The sequence below is a fragment of the Ursus maritimus genome, unplaced genomic scaffold, assembly GCF_017311325.1.
Source record: "Ursus maritimus isolate PB19 unplaced genomic scaffold, ASM1731132v1 scaffold_14, whole genome shotgun sequence".
In the NCBI taxonomy this organism is placed as follows: domain Eukaryota; kingdom Metazoa; phylum Chordata; class Mammalia; order Carnivora; family Ursidae; genus Ursus; species Ursus maritimus.
The window spans coordinates 47,572,572-47,595,052 of record NW_024423786.1 but is presented as its reverse complement, the minus strand read 5'-3'; the positions used below and the strand labels follow the sequence as shown (position 1 = coordinate 47,595,052).

The following is a 22,481-nucleotide window of genomic DNA, read 5'->3' as shown; positions in this document are numbered from 1 at the left end:
AGCAACCCCCCCCCCCCCCCCCGCACACATGCTGCCAACGCCCGACCACATGGGGCCCTGACCGCTGCCAGGCACCCGGCCGGGAGCCAGAAGGGCAGGAACGAGCGCCCCCGACAGCAGCCCCGGCCCATGGCAGAAGGGACTAGGTGGAAAAATGCCCCTACTCCTTCTCCCGGCAGGTGCATGGCCCACACGGTCTCCCAGGGGCCCTCAGCTCCCTTCGCTCTCCCCCTCCCCAAGTTCCCTGCCAGCGTCTCCTGGTTTAGTCAGCTCGGGGAGGCTGGCTGTAGCCACGCACCACAGACTGGGTGGCCTACGAGCAGCACACGTGTGCTTCCCACAGTTCTGGAGGCCGGGACGTTCAAGATCATGCTGGCGTTCTGGTGAGAGCCCTCTTCTGCGTTCACGGACAGCCGCCCCAGCAGGACTGAGCCTCACTTGCTAAGGGCACTAATTCCACTCACGGGGGCTTCACGCTCACGACCTAATCACCTCCCCAAGGCCCCACCTCCTAATACTATCGCCTTGGGCGCTAGGATTTCACCAGATGCGTTTGGGGGGAAATGCACAAGTATCTCTTTTATCCCCCAAATAAACCATATGCACCCCCCCCCCGATCCTTGTGTCTGGGTATGCTTCTGGAGGAAACCAAACCCAGACAGTGCAGAGAAGCCCAAATCTGCACAAGTACACGCGGACCAGTGCGTGTACCTGCCAGCAGGGTACACAGCGGTAGTGCTCAAAGGGGGTGATCTCATCCCTCATCGGACGTGTGACAAGTTCTGCAGACATTTCTAGTAGCCACAGTTGCTACTGGCTCCTAGCTGAAAACCCGACAGTGCACAGAACAGCATACACACACCCCCACCAGCAAAGAACGATCTGGCCTGTGATGTCAAGTACTGACGTTGAGAAACCCTGGTCTACGGGAGCCCAGTGGATCCTACACCTTGTCCCACCCACCGAGCCCCACGTGGAAGGAGCTGAGTATAAGCACACCAGGCAAATGCAGACACGCAGTGGGATTCACAGGCAGCCTCAGACCACAGAGAGGCACTGTGGGCCAGGCCCTTATACTAGAGAACATTCCAGCCTGGTATGTTTCCCACCGGGATGTGTAGACCCCCAGGAGGACCTGCATGGTCTGGAGACAGCCTGGACGCCAGGTTCTGCTCCAAGGACTTTTCCATGAGAATAACTCATTCGGTCCTCTCACCCCCCTGGGGGGTGGTTCGATGACAATTACGCCCATTTTACAAACAAGGAAACTGAGGCCCAGAGAGGGGAAGTGTGTGCCCAGCAACCCAGCTAGAAATCCAGGCGCCCCCTGCAGTACGTGTAGACAGAGAAAGCAGGCTGGAAGGGGACCCCCCCCCCCGGGGGCTGAGGTGAGGGGGGTCAGTGAAGACTTTTGATTTCCAAAGGGATTCCTGTTTCACTTTGGGTAATTAAGAAATCCACTTTTAAACGTTTTTTAAACCAGCTGACCTGGGGGGTCAGACATACCTGAGACTCCAAACCTTCCCTCACCATTTTCTGGCTCTGTGAACCTGGGCGAGCCAAGAAGCCTCCCCGAGCCTCAGTTTCCCTATCTGCAAAATGGAGGTCCACCCACTCACTATTCCACAAGTGTTCTTCAAGGACTGAGGACCAAGCACTCTGCCCACCTCTGGCCTGAACAGGATTAAGGCGGGATGGACGCAGAGTGAGTGTTCACCCACCCCACCCCCTTCTCCCAAGCATGGGGCTGCTTAATTAGTTCTGTGGGGGGCAGGAGCATGCGTGGGGTGGAGCCTTCAGCTCCCCGCTACCCCTCAGCACACCATCCCCGTGCCTCTCAAGCCCCAGGAGTTGATCCCTGAGCTGCGTCCCAGGGCTTCCTGTCCAAATTCGGGGTCAGGGTTTTACGTCAGGAGGCGGACAGGAGAGTGGGCTAAATCTGGAGATGCCTCCCCCACCACCAGACGCTGGGATCGTCCCACCTCTGCTTCCCGCCGCTGCAGCGCGGGGAGCGAGCGCCACCTGTGGGCCACCAGGGGGAGGTGCGCGCAACTCTGGGAAAGTGGGTCGCCTCTGGGGTTTCTCCACGCAAGGTACCCGGGGCGCCCGAGAGGTACTGGAAACAGCCCCTGTCATTGAAATTCTCCCCTACATCCCGCTTCTCCCAGGTACTGTTCCCACACTTAACCGTGTCTTTCATTTAACCCACCCAACCCATAAATACTTACTGAGCACCTACTACTGCATACAGGGATTCGGGGACACGGAAGGAACAGAACAGGTTAAACCTCCCTGCCTTTCTAGAGCTTACCATCGGAGGGGAAGACAGAAGAGGAAGGGGACAACAACCTATGAGATCATTGCTGGTTAAGTGTTTTAAAGGAGGAAGTAAACGTAGGGTTGTAACTAGTGGTTGTGGAGGAGGAGCCTGCTCTGGATAAGGTGAGTGGGGAGATTCTCTGCGGCCACAATGCTTGCACTGAGGCCTGAGAGGGGTATGGCCCTTGCCATGCCAAGACAGGGGCAAGGCCGTCCAGTGGTGGTCACAGTAAGTGCAAAGACCCTGGGGCAGAAAGGAGTTTGGGGTGTTGGACAACAAAGGAGGACAGGGTGGCCAGAGCTGAGAGATGAGGAAGAGGTGGGGTAGGATGTCAAGGCCCTTTTGGAGACAAATCTGACCCCACACTACTAAGCAGAGCATAAACGTCACTCTGAACCGAAATCACCCCATCATCATCCATCTCCCCACAGATACCCTCCTGCCACCCCCTCCCCAACCACAATGCCAGCCCAGGACCAGGTGTCCCCCACAGAGAAAAGTGCCAGTCCACGTGCCACACCTCATTCTCCTGGGCCTTCGCCTCTGATGATATTCATTCCAATTGCACCCCCAAGGGGGCACTGCAGAGGAAATGGGGTGCGGGTTGTGGCCGCGGGCTTGGGGGCACCCAGAGTTGGCCTCAAAGGTCTCCTTGGGGATGCCAGGGGCTAGGTGGTTAGGATAGAGGCAAAGCGTGGACCTGCAGGTCTCAGGGTTCTTTGGGTACCAGCTGCCCCATGCCAGGCACTTCGTGGGCACTGGGGCAGGGGTCAGCTCTTCTGGCAAAGCGCCCAACTCATCCCCTGGCTGCCTCAATGGGAGACCCAGGAATCAGAGCCAGACTGCCTCCTGGGACCAATGCCTCTTGGCTGAGGTGAGCACCCCCACTAGAGGGCCTCCTCTGTCCTCTCTGAGCCCCCAGGACTCCCCCAACCTCCCTGTGGCCAGCCTGTGTCCCTGGCATCCTCAACCCCTTTTGAGCCTGGGGTCTCTGTCTCAGCTTCCTTCAGCCAAAGAGTAAAATTCTCGAGGGTTGTCTCCAGCCCCATACCCCAGATCCCAGCTGAGCCCAATCCCCCTGCCTTCATGCCCTCCAAGAGCAAAGCCCCCCCCCCCCCCCGCCATGTTGCCTGACAACCCTATAAGGACCATGCAAGGAAAAGCTCTCATGCCACCAATGCTGTTCTCCGGGTCTCTGCCTTGGGTGCCATGACGGAGGCTGTGGGTCTCACTCAGCCCCGCGAGGGGAACTGATTCCATCCCCAGTCCTCCGGTCCCGGCTGGCTTCAGCTTTGGGGGCTGCCTGGCTCTTGGGGGAGGGGGCGGAGCCTCCTGGAGCTTCTAATTATGGTTTCAGAGGCACAGACTTAATTACTGCCTTTCGAAGGGTTAATTACCCCTAATCGGTTGGGAATCAGGCAATTCTCAAGCCTTCTGAGAACCAAAATATTTCCCCTCCCAGAAGCTGCCAGCCCCCCACCCCCTCCACCACTCCTGTCTGCAACCCCAACTTTGGATCTTCTTGGTTTCCCTGTATAGCGGTATGTGGTGAGCTGGGCAGAGTTGGGAAAACCCAAAACCACCAGTCTGCCCTCAGAGAACCCACTTGCTGGGACTGACACAGGCAAGAGCTGAATTCAGAGAAGGGGAAGGCTTGGGCCAGAAAAAGCTCGGAAGACTTCCTAGAGGAGGAGGCCAAGGGCTGGTCTTAAGGGCCCCAAGTGATCCTCATGAGCCCCCAGGGCTCCTAAGATTCTGCCCTACCTGGGGAGCTGCAATTCCTGGAGAGGCTGGAGTTGATGGCTCCAGGCCTGGAGGGCCTGTTTGGAGCCTTGGTTTTCTCTTCTATTAAATGGGGGCAAAGGCACAGTGAACGAGGCACAACAGTGAGCAGAATTAAGCACATCAAAAATGGCTGCCCTCCTGGAGAAAACCCTGGTGGGTACTGAGGTGATAGCCCTCAGAAGGAGCTCACCCAGCCCCACCAGCCACTCTGCTCCTCCCAGTGCCCTCTGCCAGGCCTTTTAGCAATGTGAATGTTAGAGCCTGCTTTCCTCTTGATCCCTGAGCTCTAGCTGAAACATACCATACCGGTTCCTACCTCAGGCCCTTTGCCCTTGCAGTTCCCCCAGCATGGCCGACTTTCCTCCTGATGGGGCTATGTCTGGGAAGCTCTGGTCCTAAACAGTCATCTCCTCCAGGGAGCCCTCCCTGACTATTCTGCTTCCCCAGGAACCACTCCCTTTCCTGGAAATTCTTCAGCCTATCATGCTTTATCCCTCCGAAAAATTGCCTTGTTTCTATCCTGTCTGGGTGCCCTGGGGCTCAGTTTCCTCATCTGTAAAATGGGCATGATATCTATAGTCCCCTCAAAGTCCTGGCCCCTGGCTGGTGGCCCCAGTGGCCAGGATATACTGGGACTCTCTGCAGGTCACGGGACAGACTCAGGGGATTCTGAGCAAAGTGAAGGACCAGTGAGCCAGAGCAGGGCAGGCAGGTGAGGGCCCCAAGACCAGACAGTCAGAAGAGGTTAGAGAGAAGGCCAACCTAGGAACAGTGGTCAGGCTGTTATGCCCCTGTTTCACAGAGGAGGTGAAGTCACTTACCAAGGGCACACAGCCTTCTGGTGGGGGAGCCAGGATTCACAGCCCCATTTGGCAGAGTCCCATGCACACAGGATGGGAGAGGGGTAGCCTGGGGAGGCAAAGGGAAGGAGTGGTGCAGGAGAGGCTTTGGAGGAAAGATGAAGAATTTGTTTTGATTTAGCTGTGTTGTGGAGGTGGGGTTCAGGACAGGATGGGAATAAGGATTAAATCAGAGACAGAAGGAAACAAACGGAGGAAAGGAGGGATGAGGGAAGAAGACAGGGAGGGAGGGAGAGAGAGGGAAACGAATGGAAAAAGAGAAGAAAGGAAGGAAGGATGGATGGATTGGTCAAGACTATTTCAGTCGCCGGTAAAAATCCAAACCCAAACTGGCTTAAGAAAAGTCTAAGGAATGTTGGCTTCAGGAATAGCTGAATCCAGGCTCTCAAACGAAGTAATCTCCTCCTCTCAACTAAGCTTTCCTCTGGAGAACTTTATGTTCAGGCAGCGATTTCCCATGGGGATAAATAGCCTCAGCAGCCCCTGGTTTATCTTTTAACAGCCAAGAAACTCCAGAAAAAAAGGAGAAAGGCACTTTTCCAATAGCGCTTCCAAAATCCGGTGGCTGCTTCTCATTGGACAGACTGGGATCACATGTCATTCAGAAACCAATCACCGTGGCCAGAAAGGATGGAATGTGCTCATTGGCTAGGCCTGGGTCATGTGATCGCTCCTGGTGATGGGGGTGGGCTCAGCCCCATCAGACTTCAGCGGGCAAAGGGTGGAGAAGGCAAAGGGGTTTCATTCCTGAAGTGTTTACTGATCACCGACTGTGTTCCTGGCCCTGGTCTGGGTGCTGGGGCTACAGCAGTGGACAAGGCAGAAAAACCCCTGTCCTCGTGGGGCTGACACCCCAGGCAAATACGTGACTGGCAGTGATATCAGAAGGCCATGTGTGCTATGGGGAAAGTTCAAGCAGAATAAAGGGAGGAAGGGAGCTGAGACTTTAACAGGAGGTGGTATCTTAGCAAAGACTTGAGACAGAGAGAGTGAAAATATCTGGGAAAGGGTGTTCCAGGCCGAGGGAACCGTCCATGCAAAGACCCCGAGGCAGCAGCATGTCCCGTGTGTTGGGGGGACAGCAAGGAGGTCTGTGTGGCAGAGGGAGAGTGGGAGGTGGACATGGGGGGCGACAGGGCACATCATGCAGGGTGGTGTGGACCTCGGGAGGATTTTGGATATTATGCTGAGTAAGGTGGGAGCCCTGGAGGGTTCTGAGCAGAGGAAGGACAGGACCTGACCTGACTCCAGTGCTCACAGGAAGAATGGACGGTCAGACCAACAAAGCAGCCCTCATATATACAGAGAGAGATTTCATGTGTAAAAATGACCAGATTTCGCCTCACTGTGAGCTAGTCTTTCACCAAAGGGTGGGTCTTTATCCCCCACGGACTCCTCAGGTCAGCCTGCTGCCACCCCCTCCCCGCATCTCCCTAGGTGTGGCTTGTCGCCCTTAACCAGACCCGTGGGCAGAGGCACAGGTGAGGCGAGGGGCTGGGAGGACAGACGACTCCTGGGTTCCCCTCCCCACAAACCAGGGTGCCCCCAGCCCCACCTTGATCCAGGACACGCTTGGGCAGGGCTGCTAGGAATGTTTGCTTTTTGCCCTCTCCAAGTTGGTAGGAACAGGTGTGGCTGGGGGCACAGGGAGGCACAACCTAGCCTGAGGTTTTGGGGAGGAGGGAAGCTAGATCACAGAGAGGCCAACCCTGGGAGGGGAAGGCCCAGGAGATAGGAGCTAGCCCCTCCAAGAAGGCCAAGGGGTCTGTTGGCCCTGCTGACACCTTGCTCTGTTTGGGTATCAAGGCTCCTGTGCCAGCCCCAAGCCATTGGAAGGGGCAAGGGTGGAGGGGCAGGCCCTATGGTTGGGCTCGGTCAGAACTGCCCAGAACAGGCGATGCAAGTGCCGATAAGGGCCCTAGAGGTTGGATTTCAGCCCTGAGAGGGTTGGGCAACATCCTGTTTGGGCAGGCTCCCATGGGTTTCTCTTCTGTAACCTTCCCTGGGCCCAGTGGGGGAGTCCAGGCAGGGGAGCGGGAGCCCAATGTTAACTCCACGAGAAACAGACAGCCCCCTTTGAGAACAGGACAGACACCTGCAAGAAGAAGGAGACCAACAACTTAGGCCCTGCTTCACTTCCTACACAACGAGTAACTCTAAGTAGATCGTAGACCTACATGTAAAACCGAAAACGATGAAGTGGATGAAGAAATCTTTGCGACCTTGACTTAGGCGAAGATTCCTTAGGTGTGTCGCCAAAAGCACGGCCCATGAAACAGAACATTCATAAACTGGACTTCATCAAAATGAAGATGTGTGCCCTTCAGAAGACACAGGGAGAATGAAAAGCCAAGCCACAGCCTTCGGGGGAAATATGTGCAGCTTGTACATCTGATGGGGGGCTTGTACCCAGAGTGTATAAAGAGTTCTCAGACCCACTACTAAGATTCAGCATTTGTTCATGTTTAAAACTCACTCAAGTAGGGGCGCCTGGTGGCTCAGTCGTTGGGCGTCTGCCTTCGGCTCAGGGCGTGATCCCGGCGTTCCGGGATCGAGTCCCACATCGGGCTCCTCCGCTGGGAGCCTGCTTCTTCCTCTCCCACTCCCCCTGCTTGTGTTCCCTCTCTCGCTGGCTGTCTCTATCTCTGTGAAATAAATAAATAAATAATCTTAAAAAAACTCACTCAAGTAGAACTAGAAGGGAACTTCTAAACTCTGATATGTTACCTATAAAAAAGGAAGGAAGGAAGGAGAGAAAGAGAGAGAGGAAGAAAGAAAAAGAAAAGAGAAAGGAAAAGAAAAAAGAAGAGAAAGAAAAGAAAAAAAGAAAAGAGAAAGAGAAAGAAAAGGAAAAAAAAGAAATAGAAAAGAAAGGAAAAGAAAGACCCACAGCAAATATGAAAGTTCGTTGTAAAATAGTGGAAGATTTCCCCCAGAGAGCAGGACAAGAAAATGACAGCTGTTGTCATTGCTTCTTTTCAGCACTGCTCTAGAGGTTTCCAGCCAGGACAACAAAGAAAGGAAAGCCAAGAGAACAGGTAAGGATCAAAATGTAATAAGTAAAACCTTCACCATTTGTGAGTGACGAAATCAGGTAACTGGCGGATATAATAAAAATCTACTGACGAACGGACGGGATTAAGCGAATTTAGCAAGGTTCCTGGATACAAGGTCAATATACAAAAATGAATTCTGTTGCTCTGTACCAGCAACAAGCAGCTGAAAAATAATTTTCTGAAAACTCGACAAGAAAACCCAGAGTCCCAATTTGGAAATGGGTGAAGGATTTGAACAGATACTTCGGCAAAGAGGATCTCTGGATCGCAGATAAGGATAGGAAAAGATCCTTGCCATCACCAGGTGGTAAAGAAGTGCAGGGTAAAACCACAATGAGATACGCCTCATACACCCTTCGGAACAGCCAAAATAAGAAAGGCTGATGATACCTGGTGTTGGGGAAGATGTGGCGGGAATCGCTTTGGGAGACAATCTGACAGTTTCTTAAAAAGTTAAGCAGGCACCGACCATATAATCCAGCAACGAAAGCACATGTGTGCGCAACTGTTCACAGCAGAATTATTCACGACGGTTAAAAGGTGGCAGCAACTCAAATGGCCGTCCACAGATGAACGGGTGAACAAAACAGGGTCCGTCCATAGAGTCAGGCGCCCTGCTCCACGGGGAGTCTGCTTCTCCCTCTCCCTCTGTCCCTCCCCTCACCCCAGCTCATGGTCTCTCTCTCTCAAACAAATAAATAAAATCTTTAAAAAATTTTAAAAAACACCATACTGCATTAAAAAAGTCAGACACAAAATACTACAAATTGTATGATTCCATTTATGTGCAATTTCTAGAAGAGGCAAAGTTATGGGGAGACAAAGCAGAAGAGTGGTTGCCTGGGGCAGGGGAGGAGAGTGGAGAGGGACTGCAATGATGATGAGGGAACTTTGGGGTTATAGAAGTGTTTGCAGATGCTGGATTGTGGTAATGGTTGCACAGCTCAGCAAATTTACTAGAAATCATTTAACTGAACACATACAGTAGGCAAATTATATGTTAAGTAAGTTACACCTTGATAAAGCTACTAAAAAGTCGCTCCAACCATCTGCGGACGGGATCGGCACCGGTCGGCTGATTAAACCAGCAGGTGCCTTCGGTGCAAGCCCTATTCTGCACACTGGGGACGCGGGTAGGGAACAAAGCAGACAACACCCTCATGGAACTGGCGTTCTCCTGGGGAGACAGACAGGAAGCCAGATCAAGAAGTAAAATCGACAGTGTCGGATGGTGGTGTGTTACGAAAAATAAGAAAGGCACGGAGAGAGTGCGGTTTTAAGTTGGGGGTTGGGGAAGGCTTTCCAAGGAGGTGATGTCTGAGTGAAGACCTGAAGGCAGCGAGGAGAGAGGCATGTGGAGGTCTAGGGGAGGAGGGCAGCAAGCAGGGGGACTGTAAGTGCTCCCCTGGGGTAAGAGCATGCCAGGAACAGTGAGGAAGCCAGTGGGCTGGAGGGAATAGTGAGAAAAGCAGAGGAGGGGAGGGCGGGGGGTTGGGGTAGAGCCTGCAGAGCCTTCTGGGTCATGGGGTGGACTTTGGCTTTTGCTCTGAGTGAGATGGGAGCCATGGGGTTCCTGAGTCGACAAGAGATGGGATCTGACTCAGATGTTCAAGGGCACCCTCTGGCCACTGTTGGGGGAACTGTTGGGGTGGGGGGCCTGTGGGAGCTGGAAGGGCAGGACCTCTGTCAGATAGATGGGGCTGATCCAGGCTGGGGCCCTCGAGACAGTGAAAAGCAGGTGGATTCTGGCTGGATTTGCAAGTAGAGCCCTCAGGGTTTGCTGGTGCAGGAGAGAGATAGAGATAGAGACAGAGACAGAGACAGAGACAGAGACAGAAAGAGCGTGGCTTACTCCAAGTATATTGAGCTGAGCATCTGGGCCACTAAGGAAAGAAACAGAGGCTCAGAGAGGTAGAGGGAGGTGCCCCGGCCACACGCGAGGCCCTCGTGGCACCCGAAGCATGGCCCTAATTTAAGAACTCAGGGGCTGTGAAGGCTGCTTGGAGCCAGGCACCTCCTCCCGCTGCCTCCCAAGTCTGGTCCCAGTACCCCTCTGGCTGTTCTCTTCCTTTTAGTCTTCGCTTCCAGAACTTCTCCTCCCTGGGGAATCCAGTTCATGTGCTTCTGATTCCTTTGTCCTGAACTCATATGGCATGAGCACCCCCGAAAGCCTTATGTGGAAGAGTCTAGAGGCAGGGGGTGCGGAGGGGGGCACATTCCTCCTGGGGGGCCAGGGCTGCGTCTGGCAACATCTCCAGGGTGTCCGGCGGCAAGGAGGCCTCCTCCCAGGCCAGGCCAGACCGGCAGCCGCCCAACACAGCCTTTCTTTGGGGCCTGGCCGGCGCCCGCCCACAACCCCGGCTCCAGCTGCCTTGACCCCCCCAGACCTCCCACACATTTCCTCCTAGGAGCCATGACCGTGGGATTTGGTTTTTCCCACCCTCTCCCTCTCTACCCAGCCTGCCACTCCCATGGGCCTCCTCCCAGCGGGCCCGGCTCCCCAGGCAGCCCCCTGGCAGGGCCTGTGTGTGGCCAGAGAGCCATAGGGTGGGCGTCTGACGCTCCCTGGCACCTCTCCCATCCTCTGGCTTCTGTGCTCCTCCTCCTCCCCAGCATCTGGGCTGTCCCCCTCCCCTCCTGCCTCCCTATGTCAAAGGCTTTGGAAGTGTCTCCCTAATTCATTTGCTCTTTATGAGCACTGACCTGCCAGACTCTAGCTACTGGGGAGGCAGAGTGACTGGTGCTTAGAAGCTAATACTTACCAAGACCTTTACAAGCATTTATAAATCCCGCCCACCCGCCTCCCAAGGAAGAATGAGTGCTTCTGTTCCCATTTCACAGACACGGAGACTGGAGCAAGGAGAGGGGATGTTGGTTGCCCAGGGCCACACCGCCAGAAAGTAGCAGAGCCAGGACCAGACCCCTGACCCCTCTACTCTTCCGCCTCTCATGAGAGTGACAGACAAGGTCCTGGCCTTCTGGAGCCCTCGATCCAGAGGAGAGAGACAGGAAATAGTAAACGAGCAAGAACGTACCCTTCAGTGACAAGGGCAATGAAGATCCAGAGAGGATGGCTGGGAGTTTGGGGACTTGAGCCAGGGGTCCCCCAGGACCACCCTTGGGGTGAATGATTCCCTAGGATACACAGAAGTCAGAAAAGCTCTGTTATGTACGGTCATGATTTATTACAGGAGAAGACTACAGTTAAAATCAGCAAAGGGGGGGTGCCTGGGTGGCTCAGTAGGTTAAGCATCTGACTCTTGATTTTGGCTCAGGTCATGATCTCAGGGTCATAGGATTGAGCGCCCTGTCAGGTTCCATGCTGGGTGTGGAGTCTAGTTAAGATTCTCTCTCTCCCTCTCCCTCTGCCCTTCCCCTGCTCTAAATAAATAAATAAATAAATAAATAAATAAATAAAATCCTTTTAAAATAAAATAAAATAAAATCAGCAAAGGACTCAGGTGCATGGGGCAGGATCCAGGAGAGACCAGGCACAAGCTTCCAGGTGTCCCCTCCCCGTGGAGTCACGCAGACAGCCTTCGATTCTCCCAGCAACAGTGTTACTGCCAACGAGGGAAACTTACCTTGGTGCCCAGGGGTTTTCTGGGAGTTGGTGACACAGGCAGGCTGACCACTCGTGTGGCTGACCTCAGGCTCCCTCCCTCTGGAGGTCAAGCTGATACTGCATGGTGACGCAAGGCCCTGCACCATAAATCATATTGTGAACATAGACTGTCTGGCACATAGGTACACAGGCACTCTTATCAGGCAGGACACTCCAGGAGCTTAAAGATGACCTCCCAGGAGCAAGGTAAGGACCAGTCCTGCAGACAGAATATGCCGGATTCGAGCACCCCAAACCTGCAGAGTTAACTCTTTACTGACTAGGGCTAAATGTTATGGTGGACCAGGAATGCATCTTTAAGGATTTCATGTTGAAACTAAAGCCACAAGGAAGTGGGTCCTTACCTGATTAAGCCTTCAGATGAGACTGCAGCCCTAGCTGACACCTGGAGGGCAGTCTGGTGAGAGAACCTGAAGGAGAAGCCATGCCAATGTCTGAGGGCAGAGAATTCCAGGCAGAGGGACCAAAAGGTGCAAGGACCCTGTGGTGGGACTAAGCTTCAAGAAGAGGAGGAAGACCAACATGGCCAGTCCAGGATCAGGGAAGGAGATAGGACAAGAGGGGCCATCTGGAACTAGGGTAGAGGGCCTTGTGGACAGGAGGACAGAAAGAGAGGAGCTTAGGAGGGCACCCCCATTAGGGGCCTGAGCAACTCAGCCGGTGGTCAAGCCATACACTAAGAAGGGACAGCCTCCAAGATGACCCCCACGATCCCTGCCTCCTGGTATATGCACCCTGTGTAATCCCCTCCCCTTGAGTGTGAGCAGGACCTTGTGACTCACTTCTAACAACAGAATGGGACAAAGGTGATGAGATGTCACTTCCAAGATTAGGTTACTAAAGACTGAGACTTCCCTTTTGCTCCCTCTGTCTGCTTGTCCGTGTGTCTCTCTCACTCTCTTGCTTGCCCAATGAAGGCAGCTGTCATGTTGTAAGCTGCCCTAGGGAGAGGCCCATGTAGTGAGCTTATTTTTTTTAAAGATTTTATTTATTTATTTATTTATTTATTTATTTATTCATTCATTCATTCATTCATTCATTCATTTATTTATTTAAGAGACCAAGAGAGTGTGAGTGAGTGTGAGCAGGGGGAGGAGCAGAGGGAGAGGGAGAAGCAGACTCCCCACTGATCAGGAAGCCCGACTTGGGGCTCGATCTTGGGACTCCAGGATCATGACCTGAGCTGGACTGAGTCACCCGGGTGTCCCCCATGTGGAGAGTTTAGAGCCACCTCCTCAACAGCCAATGAGGAACTGAATCCTGCCAACAGCACATGAGTGAGCTTGGGAATGGATCCTTCCCTCACCAAGCCTTTAGATGACACTGCAGCCCCAGCTGACACTTGGATGGTAGCCTAGGAGGGACCCTGAAGCAGAAGACCCAGAGAAGCAAGACTCAATTCCTGACCCACAGAAATAGTTTGCTGTTATTTTAAGCCCCTACATTTGAAGTAATTTGTTACATAGCAATAGACCATTAACACACCACATTTGGCCAGAGGTTAGGAGGAGAATCAGGAGCTATAGTGTTTGCCATGTTGAAAAAAATTGTAATAGACGTTTGCCTTGGGCTGGCTTCCCCCAGTTGCAGAGCCTGAGACAAGGATTTGAGTGCAGATACTTTATAAGAACGGGATCCTAGAAAGCATGAGTGGGGAAGCTGGGAAGCAAGATAGGGAGGGGCAGGCAGCAAATACAGAGAGTTTGAATGAATGCAGTACTACTGCAGGCACCTGGGGCTCAGCCCCCTGGGGACCTCTGAGACATTGTGTAGGACATGCACCTCCATTATCCCACAAGAGGGGCGAGGGAGCAAGGGTATCGACCCACCAAAAGTGATGGAGGTTTATTCTCAGGGATGTCGATTCCCTCCCAATTCGCACCTGCATCCACATGGGCCACAGAATGCCCCCAGGCAAAACATCATGGGCGTTTACCAGGGCTGAGACCAGAGCAAGGTGAGCGAGGCACACATAGACTTTTTCCCCTTGCTTCAGGCACCGGTATGTCTCGGCCCATCACTGTGACTGACCCCATCTTCATTTAATTTTTTCTATTTTATTTATCATGGATATTTTGCATGAGTTTTGACGATTTCAAACACTGCATTAGAACAGTATTCGCCTTGACTATTGAGTTCTTTGGCACCCACCTCAAATTTTGCTTTCCGAGGTGAGGGCTTCACTTCTTACCCTAGGTCCAGCCTTGGGGTTCAGAGGAGGAGCTCATCAGCACATCCAGGAGGGGACTCAGACGCCAGCTGCCACATCAGAGTCAGGGCGGGCTCAGTTCCATCGCGGTAACAAGCGAGCCCCAAATCTTAGGGGCTTAACACATCAGAGACCTCATTTCTCACTCGACCACTGCCTGCCGCATGGCAGATCGCTGTAGCAGAAAGGAAAAAAAAACAGTAGGGCCGCACCTGCTCTTAAAGCTTCTGCCCGGAAGTGACGTGTGTTATGGCTGCTCACATTTCATTGGCCAAAGCAAGTCACATGGCCACACAAGTGGGTGGGGCAGGGATTTCTGCACTTGCACCTGGAAGGACCTGGCAGCACCTGGGTTGAGGCTGAAGAGGGCGCTGGGTGTGTGGGGCTAGACGCGGAGGGCCAGGTAGGGATGGAGGCGTACAAGGAGTAAAGGTGTAATTGGTACGGACTCCCTGGGGGGCAGGTCCCAGACTCTTGACACTTGGCAGGCCCCCTGGACTTTGTTTATTTTTAAAAAGATTTTATTTATTTGAGAGAGAATGAGCACAAGTGGGGGAGGAGCAGAGAGAGAGGGAGAGAGAGAACCCTCAAGCCAACTCCACGCTTAGGGTGGAGCCCACCTCAGGGCTGGATCCCGCCACCCTGAGATCGTGACCTGAGCAGAAATCAAGAGTCAGGGGCGCCTGGGTGGCACAGCGGTTAAGCGCCTGCCTTCGGCTCAGGGCGTGATCCCGGCGTTATGGGATCGAGCCCCACGTCGGGCTCCTCCGTATGAGCCTGCTTCTTCCTCTCCCACTCCCCCTGCTTGTGTTCCCTCTCTCGCTGGCTGTATCTGTCTCTGTCAAATAAATAAATAAAATCTTTAAAAAAAAAAAAAGAAAGAAATCAAGAGTCAGGTGCTTAACAGACTGAGCCATCCAGGTACCCCATGACATCATTTTTCAAATGTGGTCAAATTTGCCATCCCAGCCATTTTTAATTGTCCAGTTCTGGGGCATTAAGCACATTCACGCTGGTATGTAGCCATCCCCTCCCCCCAGGACTGGTTCATCTTCTCAAACTGAACCTCTGTCCCCATGAAACACTCCCGGTCACTCCCCACCATTCTAAACTCCTGTCTCTCTGGATTTGACCACTCTAGAGACCTCATATAAATAGAATCATAGAGTGTTTTTTGTGGTTTGGCTTGTGTGTGTGTGTGTGTGTGTGTGTGTGTGTGTGTGACTGGCTTATTTCATTCACCGTATTGTCCTCCATGTTTATCCAAGTTGGAGCCTAGGTCAGAAAATCCTTTCTTTTCTTTTTTTCAAAAAAAATTTTTTTAAAGATTTTATTTATTTATTTGACAGAGAGACAGCCAGCGAGAGAGGGAACACAGCAGGGGAGTGGGAGAGGAAGAAGCAGGCTCCCAGCAGAGGAGCCCGATGTGGGGCTCGATCCGGGAACGCTGGGATCACGCCCTGAGCCGAAGGCAGACGTCTAACAACTGCGCTACCCAGGCGCCCCCATCTTAACCATTTTTACATGTATGTTCAGTAGCGTTAAGCGTATTCATATCGTTGTGAAACCAACTTCAGAACGTTTTCATCTTGTAATTCTGAAACTCATTACCCCCGAAACAAGTGCCCATTCGCCCCCTCCCTGGCCCCTGGCAGCCTCTACTTTCTGTTTCTCTGAATGTGACCGATTCCATTACCTCGTATACGTGAAATTGGACAGAGCTTGTCTTGCTGTGACCGGCTTTTTGCCGTCAGCGTCATGTCCTCAAGGTTCATCCATGTTACAGCGTGTGTCAGAGCTTCCTTCCTTTTTAAGACTGAAAAATATTCCATCGTGCGACTCAAACACATTCGGTTTATTCACTTGTCCATTGATAGAAACTTGAGTTGCTTCTACTTTTTGGCTCTTGTGAGTAATGCCGCTCTGAGCTTGGGTGTACAAATATCTCTTTGAGACCTTCCTTTCAAGTCTATTGAGTATATATACCCAGAAGAGGAATTGCTGGATCACATGCTGAAAATCTGTTTAACTTTTTAACCAGACTGTTTTCCACAGCAGCTGCACCATTTTACGTGCCCAATAACAGTGTGCAAGGGCTCCAATTTCTCCACATCCTGGCCAACACTTGTTTTGTTTTGTTTTTTAATAGGAGTCATTTGAGAAACTACAGCTAGTATCTTGCCGCGGTTTTGACTTACATTTCCTTGTCGATTAGTGAGTGAGGTTGAGCAACTTTTGCTGTGCTTTTTGGCCATTTGGGGATTTTAACGACTCTGGTTCGCAGAGACCTCGAGATGCGGACCCATAGAGGACCAAGGTGGCTTCCCACCCACGCACGGAACCCAGGCGAGCCACCTCCCACGCCAGGGAGTTTATCAGAGGCTCTTATAAACATCCTCCATCCATTCCTCTCTGCGTGGACCACAGATGGTTCCTTCAATCAACTTGCTTCTCCTTTCCTTCTAATTCTTAAATGAATTTATTTTGAAAGGAAATGTTATGTCACTACCACAAAAGGAGTTCTGAGCCATCCCCAGAAGTGGAAAGCGGTAGAAAAAAAGACTTGCATTGGTAGGGGCGAGGACTAGGATGGGGACAGAGAGGCACCCAGGGGCAAAATTGAGAGTCACTCGCTCTCAAGGCTATGCCTACACTCCCAGGAAACTGAGAGCTGTGGCCTCACCCTCTAGTTCAGCTGTGGAGCAAAGGGACTGCTCTTTTTGTTGAAAGAAAGAGAGAAAGAGAGAAGGGGGGAGGGAAGGGAGAGGGAGAAAGGAAGAAAATGACAAAAAGGTGGGACACTTGGGTGGCTCAGTCGGTTAAGCATCGGGCACTTGATTTCAGCTCAGGTCATGATCTCAGGGTCATGAGATCGAGCCCCAGGTCGGCTCTGCACTGCGTGTGGAACCTGCCTAAGATTCTCTCTCCCTCTCCCTCTGCCCCTCCCTCTCTCTTTCTCTAAAAGAATTTTTTAAAAGATAAAAAGGAAAATAAATGAAAATGGACAGAGGTTACTGAGATGTTTAAAGGTGTCAAAGATACAGCCGCGATAAGCACAGACTTTGACACCCATCCGTGCAACCATTACGGAGCAGGTGCTGTTAAAGGTACAGGGGACACAGCCATGGCGGCAGCAGGTGCACAGGATGGAGGCGGACAGCGAACAGTGGAAACCATAAGAGGAGGGTCCGGGTCCCTCAGGTGCTCAGTAGAGGCCATCGGAGTTGAGGGCACAGGAGAGAAGCCGTGTGGGTTGATGGTACTGTTCTGGCTGGTCATGCCGTGCTGGGTATTAAGTATTTGGAATATCACTTCTGACTTTATTGCTTGCTGCATACCATCTCACCCCTTATGTCTCTCCCTCCTGTCTCTCCCTCACTCACTTGGCTTCAGCCACACGGGCCTCCTTGCTACTCCACCCAGGCATGCTCCAGACTCAGGGACTTTGCACAGGCTGTTCCCTCTGCCTGGAACACTCTTCCCCAGAGAGCTTCATGGCTCCTCCTTCCTCATCTCCTTCAGGTCTTTCCTCAAAAGCCACCTTCTTGGTGAGACCTTCCCCAACTGCCCTATTTAATTTGGGGAACCCCAGACACCTCCCGTCCTTCATTAGCCTGCCTACTTTTCTGTTTCTAACATCTTTCGCAGCATGCTTATTGATCACATTCGTGGGTTTCTCTGGGGCTGGGATGTCAGCCCCACAGGGCAGAGGTTGAGGCCTGGCTTCTTCACACCTGCATATCTAGTGCCTGTCAAGCCATGTTTGTTGAGTGAATGCATGACAGTCAGATCTGTAAAAGGAGAAGGGTAGTACCTGTTCGTCTCAGGGCAGGAGCAAGATGAACTGAGGGGTGACCTAGGAGCCACAGAAGAGAGGCTGTGACAGCAGGGATCCCCAGGGTGGGCGTGGGGGACACTGTATGACCTGCTTAGGATTTTTTTTTTTTTTACATTTAGGTGAGACTCACATGCCATAAAATTAACCATCCAAGAGTGAACAATCCAGTGGCATTTGGCACATTTGCGAAGTTGTGCGACCAGCCCATCCATCCACGTCATGGCGTGTACCAGAACTTCCTTCCCGTTCTGTGGCTAATATTCCATTACGTGGATGTGGCACATATCGTTGATTCATTCACCCATTGATGGACACTTGGGTTCTTTCCCCCAATTTGCTGGAGTCCCTGCCTTCAGCTCTTTTGGGCGTCTACTTAAGAGTGGCGTTTAGGTCTCAGGGTCACTCTGTTTAACACTGTGAGGAATGGCCAAGCCGTTCTCTGGTTTGAGGGAGGGAGACCCCAATCTGATAGAGTGCTGGGGGTGGGCTTATTCTTTCTGAGGCTCCTGGCTCCCAAAATACATCACTTCTTTCTGGGACTGGTCATGACCATCAGCACCAGCACCGTGGCCCAGGACCCCAGAGACCGGTAACATAGGGAGCCCCGATGAGGACACCGAGGCACAGGGAGAAGTAGATGTGGGCACTCAGGCTGAACTCTTTTCCTTCCCCGCCCCGTCCCACATCCCGGGACCCCGTTGCAGGGCCCCTGGAGAAGGAGCCCGGCCTCACTGGGCATTGCCTGCCTGCAGACCCCTCCACTCCCAGAAAGCCTTGCAGAATGGGGAAGAGGCTGAGAACTCCGTGAGGAAGAGGCAGAAAGGCCCCCAAGTGTCGCCCAGCGTTCCCAGCTCAGGGCTGCAGGACTTCCTGTTGGTGGCTGCCAGTTCCTACCACACCGCCCACTGCCACCTGCCCCCACCCCCACTGCTCCCTGTCCCCAGCTGGGCCTCCCCCTGCCCTGGTTTCCATTTCTCTTGGCTTCCTCTAAGTGCTTCTCATTAAAGCCTTCAAACATTTGAAAATTTCCAAAAAATATTTATAAGACCTCCGGTTCCCAGAATCAATGACCATCAGTCTATCCATGACCCTGTTTAACTTACTTTATTCATTAATTTTTTTTTAATTCCATAAGGCATATCCATGAACCCCCCCATCCCACCGTGAGCTGGGACAGGACCCGATCCCTCCCTCTATCACCCAGAGCTCTGTTTCTTACTCCCTCCCCAACTGGCTTTTTAGAAGTGTTCTTACATATGTTTGTAAAGCTGAACTCTTGTTTCATTTTCTGTGTGTGTGAGCTTTAGAATGAGGCTGGCTTTCGTGTGGGGCTTTGGGCACATCTTTTTTCCTCAGGGTTCTACGACGATCAAATCGTTGCATCGTATGCTTTCAGCCTATCACGATTTTATTTGTCAATTACGCCTCAGGAGAGCTGAAAAAAAAAATTTCTACCATGACACCTGTCAAATAAATGAAGATTTTTGCACTTCACTCTCTTTTTTAAAGATTTTATTTTTAGGGGCACCTGGGTGGCTCAGTCAGGGTCTGACTCTTGATCTCAGCTCTGGTCTTGATCCCAGGGTCACGAGTTCAAGCCCTGTGTTGGGCTCCACGCTGGGTGTGGAGCCTACTTTAAAAAAAAAAAAAAGTTTTATTTTTAAGCAATCTCTACACCTAATGCGGGACTCAACCCCGCAACCCCGAGATCAAGAGTTGTACGCTGCATCGGCTGAAGCAGCCAGGCGCCCCTCCATTTCGTCAATGAAGAAAGGAGCGTGTGGCCAGCCGCTCTGTGGCACGTCCCAGGCCTTCTTTTTCACTGACTGTATGATGTTCCCGTGAGCCCAGAGCTGAGGAAGCACTAAGCTTTCACTCAAGTCTCAATGGCCACCGGCTTAAGGTGCTGCTTTAAAGAACCATTGACCCTGTTGGTTTTAAGCATCTTGTCCCTCGCATCCCCCTTACTTCCCCAAATCTTGACGACTGCTGGGAGGCCATGACACTCTGGGGTCCAGCTGTCCGTCAGAAGCCCTCTGGCCTCCAGGGCCACCCTCTGCCCCAGCCGGCTCTGCAGCTGCTTATAAACCAGCTATTTATAGCCCACCCACCCCCCAGCCCTGTCACCCCCCCACCCCCCCACGCCCAGCCACCAGTGAGATCAACACTGATGGGGAAGGGGAAGTGGGTTGCTAGGAGCTGGGGTTTGTTTGGGGTTCAGGGCTGTCCCTGCAACTTCCTGGGGACCTTTATTTCCTAGAAGCTGAGAACATTGTGGTGTTACCTCAGTCCACTTTCCCTACCCTAGTGGATCTTGGGGTGAAAGAAGTGGAGGAACGGGATACTGGGGACACCAGGCACAAATGTGTGCCCTCCTCGTGGGCCTGGAATGCGCCTGCACCCCTTTCGGGCAGTTCCCCTGTGCTGTGGCTGTGGGCAACTCCACTGCGGCTCTCTCTTTGTACCCCCATTCAGACAAATTGCCCCCCATCACCCCCCCTCCCGCGGCCTCAGCCCCAGGAGACTGAGAGGCCCAAGGGCCCAGGCCAGGGAGGCACACGTGCGGTGCCCTCCACTCCCACTCCACCCCAGGGCCGAGGCCCCAAATAGCTCAGCGTCTATATTTAGAAGTTTGCTCAGCAGCACCAGGGAACTATAAATACGGCTCAGCGCTGCCTCCTAACTCCCCAGGCTGGGCCAGGCAGCGTGGGTGGCGGGGGTTAGGAGGATGCCAGTTGGGGCTAGGCAGTGTTCTGCACCAGGAGCCCTTCGGCCCCTCGTCAGGTGGATGCTGGGGGCCCAGCCTCCTCGGGGGAATCCAGGTGTCCAGCCTGCAGGAGGAGACGAAGAACCCATTGTCAGGCCTGCCCTGGGTCGGGGGTCAGGGTCGGCCAGCACCTCCCACTTTCTTCCCTGGCTTCCTGGGGCTTCCTGGCTTGGGGACAGCTGTCTGGCCTCACAATAGCTGTGCCGCCCTCCCGGAGCCGGCAGCTGGGCTCATCCGCATGGGGGCTGGCCCGGCCCCTTCCTCTGCCATTGTCTCCCTGGCAGGGGCTTCCTGTTAGCCCCCCTCCAGCCAGAGACCCCATCTGACCCCCCACTTCAGCATGGGCTTGCGTGGGTGCTGGGCATATGCAGGCAGCACAAGAAGCCGGGAGGCAGGACACTGGGGTCCCCTTGTCTCCCTCCCGGCCACCGCAAAGAGAAGGGGGGCATCCTAAGGGCCACAGCTGCTGTTCACTGAGAGTCCACTCCTATCTACACCCCTGCGTTTTGTGCTCTCCTTTATGACCCTCACCTGAGCTTGGCGAGGTTCCAGCCATTTCACAGATGAGGAAACTGAGACCCAGGTACATCGCCTGCCCGAGACCACAAGGTCTTCCGCAAAGGGGAGGAGCTCGGGTTTGCCCAGGACCTCTGATCTGCGATGGGCGTGTCCTGTGACTGTGCAAGTACTTTCACGGCTCCATACCTCCGTTACCCTGCCTGTCAAGGGGAAATCGCGGCACCTGCCTTCTAGGGCTGTCGGGAAGATAAGTGAGTTCGATCCCCGTCTAGTGCTTAGAAGGGGTCAGGTATACAGTAGGTGCTGGATGAGCACAATCCTCCACCAGGATGATCTGTTCAATGTTGTAGCTACAATAATAAAAATATATAATAGAATGTAATACAATACAGTATAAGTAGTCGTGTTATTATTATTGGTTGACTAGTCCTGGCTCAGCCACTTCCTAGCTGAGGAACCTCCTGCCAGAGGCCCAACCCTCCAGATGTCAGTTTCCCTTCTGACAAATAGGGACCCATCATGTCCCTGCCTCCCTGCTGTGGAACAGATGTCACAAGATTGTCCGGGGAGGGGGGCGCTGCCAAATAGGTCAGCGGGGCTGGAACTCCAGGGCAGAGGGAAGGAGGAGGAACAGTGTGACACCCCAGCAAGGGCCAGATCAGGAAGCCTGAAGGGGGTTTCCTTCAGTGGGGGGCAGCGACAGGGGTGCGTATGGAGGGGGTTACTAGGTACAGAGCCCTACTGGGTGCAGGCTCTGGGTCGGCACTGCAGAGACTCGAACGGACCAAAGTCCTGCCCCTGGAGCTGACGGTCTAGGGCGAGTGGGGCAGAAGGTACACAAGGTAAGTAGGTATAGTCCATGATGGGAGGTGGCAAGGTGCTACAGAGAATCGAGAAAATTGGGAGGAGTTGGGGTGCTGAGGATGGGAGGGGATTACATTTGGCCTTGAGGGGTGGGTCAGGAAATTGAGGCAAAACATGAAGGGGAGGAGGGAGGGAATCAGGTTATCTGGGGTGAAAATGTTCCAGGCAGAGCCAACAGCTCGTGCAAAAGCCCTGAGGTCAGACTTTTCCACAAGGAAAACTGCAGCCAAGTGAGCACGGGCAGAGCAGGAGGAGGTGAGGGCACGGAGGTGACAGGGCAGATCGTGCCGGGTCTTACGTGCTGTGGGAGGACTTGGGGTTTTACCAGTGAGGTGGGAGCCATGGAGGGTTCTTGAGCTGAGAAGGGGTATGCCCTGACTCAGGCATTCGCAGGTGCCCTTGGGCCACTGTGAGGGGAACAGAGTGTGGGGGCAGGAGCCAGAACACCAAGACTGGAGGTGACAGACCTAGACCAGGGCGGGGGTGCCAGGGAGAAGGAGAGGTGGAAGATTCTGGGTGCATCTGAAGGCAGGGCCCCAGGACTTGCTGACAGGCCAGACTGTGGTGGCGATGGTAAGGATGTCCTTCTTCGTCCCTTCCCCAATCTTGCAGCCAACATCTCCAAGCCTTTTCTCCTG

The 22,481-nt window shown here is 53.2% G+C and overlaps 2 long non-coding RNA genes across 3 annotated transcripts; one reads left to right on the top strand and one right to left on the bottom strand.

The window, feature by feature from the left end:
* Positions 1 to 4,767: 4,767 nt before the first annotated feature.
* On the bottom strand, positions 4,768 to 14,075 carry LOC103682120. 2 transcript variants are annotated; one of them, XR_573359.2, is made up of 6 exons: positions 13,798 to 14,075; positions 11,991 to 12,056; positions 11,606 to 11,723; positions 11,057 to 11,156; positions 7,143 to 7,610; positions 4,768 to 7,060 (listed from the first exon to the last, which is right to left on the bottom strand). It is a non-coding gene; the product is annotated as an uncharacterized LOC103682120 (long non-coding RNA). The 2 variants fall into 2 exon arrangements; XR_573360.2 differs by lacking the exons at positions 4,768 to 7,060; positions 11,991 to 12,056 and having other exon boundaries at positions 7,410 to 7,610.
* On the top strand, positions 7,617 to 19,187 carry LOC121102531. The gene is made up of 2 exons (XR_005834605.1): positions 7,617 to 8,003; positions 17,813 to 19,187. It is a non-coding gene; the product is annotated as an uncharacterized LOC121102531 (long non-coding RNA).
* Positions 19,188 to 22,481: the final 3,294 nt, after the last annotated feature.